General features: G+C 55.4%; 1 long non-coding RNA gene across 1 annotated transcript; it reads right to left on the reverse strand.

The window, feature by feature from the left end:
- Positions 1–238: 238 nt before the first annotated feature.
- On the reverse strand, positions 239–4,598 carry LOC113933014. The gene is made up of 3 exons (XR_003523210.2): positions 4,505–4,598; positions 3,296–3,384; positions 239–3,022 (listed from the first exon to the last, which is right to left on the reverse strand). It is a non-coding gene; the product is annotated as an uncharacterized LOC113933014 (long non-coding RNA).
- Between the last annotated feature and the right edge of the window lie 219 nt (positions 4,599–4,817).

Below are 4,817 nucleotides of genomic sequence, written 5' to 3' on the forward strand. Positions count from 1 at the left end.
CCCCACACTCAGCGAACACCCATGGGCAGACACACACATGCACACTGAAACACACATACAAAGATGCACCACAAACACATACTCTCACACAAACACAGGCAAACACACAAATGCACAAAGACACACCACAAACACATACTCTCACACAAACACGCAGGCAAACACATAAATGCACAAACACATGAATATATAAAAACTCATGAACACATAAAATACCAAAACAAACACATTCACACATGCTCTAAACTCAAGCCACGCTGAACTATACAGGGCGCCTCCATTTTTCCAAAGAGAAGACCACAAAAAAGGGGTCTGTGTGACCGATTTGAAAATAAGCACTTTTGATAAGTGTGGATGAAATTGTCCAATGCCAGCTCATTAGTAAGTAGTGCGTTCTTGGGTCCTACATACATGTTTATAATCACATATAAAATAAGCCACTCAGGGGTTTGGCGTGCTTGCACCGGCATGGACACAACCCCATGTGAGTCACCTGACACACTTTTGTCCAACACACCTTGTCCTTTCCTGCTCAAGCTGTCGATCATCGGCCACGTAAAGATCCATATGGGGTATGCAGCCTCCAGAAACGCTTCTACCCAAGCGTCAAGGTTGGGTGTGAGGACGTGAGGACATCTGTGTCCAGAGGTGCTGGCTTCTGCCTGGCCGCAGGTGCTCCCCTCTGCGCCGTGCAGCCACGACTATGTGCACGAAGTGATTTTCCAAAGGCTGGTTCACAGCGACACCCAGCCTTTGAGATGTGAGGCCCTCCTCCTGTGACGGCGACCGAGTTAAAGTTCCATTTCCTAACTATTTTTAGCCGGCTCTGTCGGGATGCCCCGACTTCTGGCTCTCGGGCTGCTTTCCCAAATGGTGCCCAAGCTGCCATCACTGAGAGCCCCGTGGGATGAGACACTTGGTAAGCCCTTAAGCTGAAGGGGGAGTCCCCAAGGACGTGTTTTGGAGGGAAATCCTCCTCTTACATTTGGACCATCCCGGAATGAACCCGCCCATTGTCCCTGTGACCTGACCTCCCCACCCCATCTAACACATTATTGTAAAAGAAAAGCATAGAGCAGCCACGCAGCGTCCACGGTCCTTCTGCGGAGAGAGAACCGCTGTTGGTGTTCAGTAAATATCATCGAGTCAGTGCCTCTCGGCATTTGTACACAGAGGGAAGTGTAGATGGATGGATGGAAGGAAGGAAGGAAGGGCAGGTGGGTAAATGCCACGCAGACATAAGTTTACAGTAGTCTAGAAAGAGACCAGTGCGTGCTCTTTTGGTTTTTAAATACCACCTTTCGTTTTACTTGAATTCTACCAGAGGAGAGGGAACCTGAGGGACTGTCTGGTCACCACACTCAACGCTGGTCGTGTGTGATGGGGTCCACACTCCTGTCGGGTTCCGCACACCAGACACCCAAGCTGGGATTTCCTGGTCTTTCCTGACGCTTGCTGACGACGTGGGTCGCCCGTCCTCCACAGGCTGCGTGGGTCATATCCTCCCTCCCTTGTGCCGTGGTGCGGTGTGTCCTACTTGCTCGGACAAGGAGCGCGGTCCGGCCACACCTCCTCTGTGCGGTTCCTCCGAGCTGCAGTGCGGGGCCGAGGCTGCCCTCAGGCTCACCCTGCATCCAAAGCAGTTGCTCTGCCCAGAGCTACTTGGACGGCTTCTGACTGTCCCCCAGCAGGGCACACGGAGCTCCGAAAAAGTGCATCCTGCGGCTGTGTGGGTTCTCAGGGCATTCTGGAACATTCTGGGGCGTGTCTCTCACCCACTCCTTCATCCTGCAGTGAGTTCTTTGGAAATCGGGAGAGGTCCTGACAAAGTCCCTCAGAATTCTGTGAACTGTGCTTCCTTCCTTCTTTGCCTCTGGGGGCCTGGGGTAAGGGTTCCATCTGTGCGTACGCTTCCAGAATCTTCTACATTTCCATCTGTGACCCGATCGCATCCCTGTCCTTATGTGGTTACTGCTGGTGGACTTTTGACTTCTCTCTCCTGCGTCTAATCTTTCCTCCTCCTGCTGGGGACAGAGAGGAGGCTCTCTGCTCCAGCCTCAATGTCCCATCTTCACCCTGAAGCCCACGGATGTTTAGACCTCCTAGTGACAGGTGACGCTGCTGACCACCCCCCTTCCCTCTGCTGCCACCAGACCCCACACCCCTGCACCCCAGACCCCTGCCACCCACCAGCCACCGTGGTGGAAACCCTCTCCTCCGCTCCGACAGACTCACATGTGCCACATCCTCTGTCATCAACTGCCGCGTGGATGGTGGCACCCATACCTTCCTGGCCGACGGCCCGCCACTCCCCAGCCCTGGCCGCCCAGCCGCCCACTCCTCATTGCCTTGGGGACGTCCCAAGACCCCCACCTCAACTCGTCCACAATTACACCCGCTGACCTCACGCCCACTGGATGGCTGTGGTAGTAAATCACGTCCAAAGTCGTAACATAGACTCACATAACATAACCTCACGCTCTGTCGGTGGGAACGGAAGATGGGTTAGCCACTCTGGAAAACAGGCTGGTATCTCCTCAGAAAAGTATCACCACGGGATCCAGCAAAGAACACACCCCGAAGAACTCAAACCGGGGCCTCGAAGAGGCACTCGCACCCCCGCGTCCACTGCAGCAGAGCTCGCCAGTCAGGAGGTGGGAGCAGCCCTAGTGTCCACCGTCGGAGGAATCAACAGGGTGCGGTCTACACACACAATGGGTTATTCTTCGGCCTGAAAAAGGAAGGAGGAGCGGACGCACGCTACCCGGGGGGTGAACCCGGGGGACACGATGCTCGTTGGAACAAGGCAGTCGCAGAAGGACAAACGCTGCTCAATCCCACTCACACGAGGTCCCCGGAGTCCTCAAAACCACAGACACAGAGCAGACGGTGGTGCCCAGGCTGGGGCGGGCGTGGGGGTCAGTGTGTTGCGGGGACAGGGTCTCAGTGTGCGGGGACAGAAGTCCTGGAGCTGGACGGGGCCGTGGCTGCACAAATGTGAACGTGCTCAATGCCCCCGACCCTGAAAAATGGTGAAGATGGTAAATTCTATGTTATATTTTTTACCCCAATTTAAAAATTCTTGTAAATGACATTAGTCTCTCCTCCCGTGCAGGCACACCCCCAGGGACCCCCTCCTCCTCCCCATCCGTGGTGCTCCCTCTCCCCATCACCGTCCCCAGCGTGTCAACAAAATCTCCTATCGCCTTAACCTCCTAAAGATGGCCTGCGTCTGTCCACTCTTCTCAGTGTCCGTCCCTGTGCACAACAGCCCAAACCACCACCTTGGCCTCACCTGCGCGGCTGTGCCCCCTTGTCCTGTGGGCCCAGACTCGCTTCGGCCAGGTCCCATCTGCCGTCAGCCACAGCCAAGGTTCGGGGTGGCTAGGAACAAGCAGGAGATTTGCTGGGGAAGTGGCTTTACTCTCAGAGAGCCCCGGAGATGCCCTCCCCATGGCCCGGGGTGTCACAAAGCCCATCGAGGACTCCCGTGGCCCCCAGCATAACCACTCACACTCAGGGCACAGGATTCCCCCGTTGTAGCCCATGGCAAGTTCTACTCTGTCATTTAGTGATGAGACCACTGGATTGCTGTCTGAATTCCCCATCAGACTCCCTAAGTTCCACACTGAGTTTGTGATGCTCATTGCTGGTCCCAAGGCCTAACATAGCACCTGGTACACAGTAGGTGTTCAATAAATGTGCAGAGTGGACACGCAAAGGGCCTAGCAGCTCCTTCCTCCAGCAGAGCTCTTCCAGTGTCTGTCTATGCCCCCAGACGAGGGGTCTGTCTGACCACGAGCTCCCTGAAGATAGCAGGCATACCATTCACCGGTATACTCCCTCAGCAAACACAGAAGGTGCTTAATGCGTGCTGAGCGAAGCACTCTACCACCTGCCAACAGGACCTCAAAGGCAGCCTCAGCTCTCTCTTCTCACTCCCCCGTCCCCCAACCTTACATTCGTTAGGTTTAGATCTGGCTGGAGAATGAGAACACGCAAAGCAACAGTAACCCAAACATATTAGAAGTTTCCAAAGGCCCCAGGGAAACAGTGCAAGTAAGATATGGCGGCTTCACGAGTTTCAAAGACCCACGTTCTTGTTGCTTCGCACTCCCAAACACAGGGCTTCAGGGCCCAAAATGGCTGCTTGGGCTCCGGCCATAACTCGCACTCCAGGCAGCGGAAGCAAGGAGAAAGGGGGTGTCCCCTCACTTGAGGACACTTGCACTGGTATCCCATTCGTCAGAGGGTAGCGACTTGCATATCCAGCTGCCGAGGAGCTTGGAAAGTGTTGTCTTTATTCTAGGTGGCCATAGAGCAGTAAAAATGGGAGGTTCTGTTACTAAGGAAGAAGGGAAGGAAAGATCCAGCAAGATGGCCAGCACTCTCCTCCCTGTTCCTCATCTCCCTCCTGGTGCCATGATTCTAGAGTCAGGCCCTTGGGTCTGTCCTCCCCACACTGCCCTGCGGGCCTTGGTTCAAAACCAGTGTAAACACACACCTTCTCTCCGCAGCCGACTCACAGAGGTTCCACGTAGCAGCTTGGATTCCCTCCATGCCCCGGCTTGGCACGCCTCCCCTTGTCTGGCCCTGACCCCTGCCCTCCCCTCCCCCCTCCAGCTGACCCCCTTGCACAAGCAGTGTCCTGCCCCCCCCCGCCGCCCCGCCGGGGCCAGCCCGCACGGCCCTGGGAAGCTCTCTGGGCTCAGCCCCTCCTTTGTCTGTGTTCTCACAGAGTCTGCGGTACGCCAGGCACTGAGGGAGGAAGGCACAGTGTACCTTCAAGGACCAGAGTTCATCTGTTTGCACGTCTG

This window comes from Zalophus californianus, chromosome 10, assembly GCF_009762305.2.
Source record: "Zalophus californianus isolate mZalCal1 chromosome 10, mZalCal1.pri.v2, whole genome shotgun sequence".
Lineage (NCBI taxonomy): Eukaryota > Metazoa > Chordata > Mammalia > Carnivora > Otariidae > Zalophus > Zalophus californianus.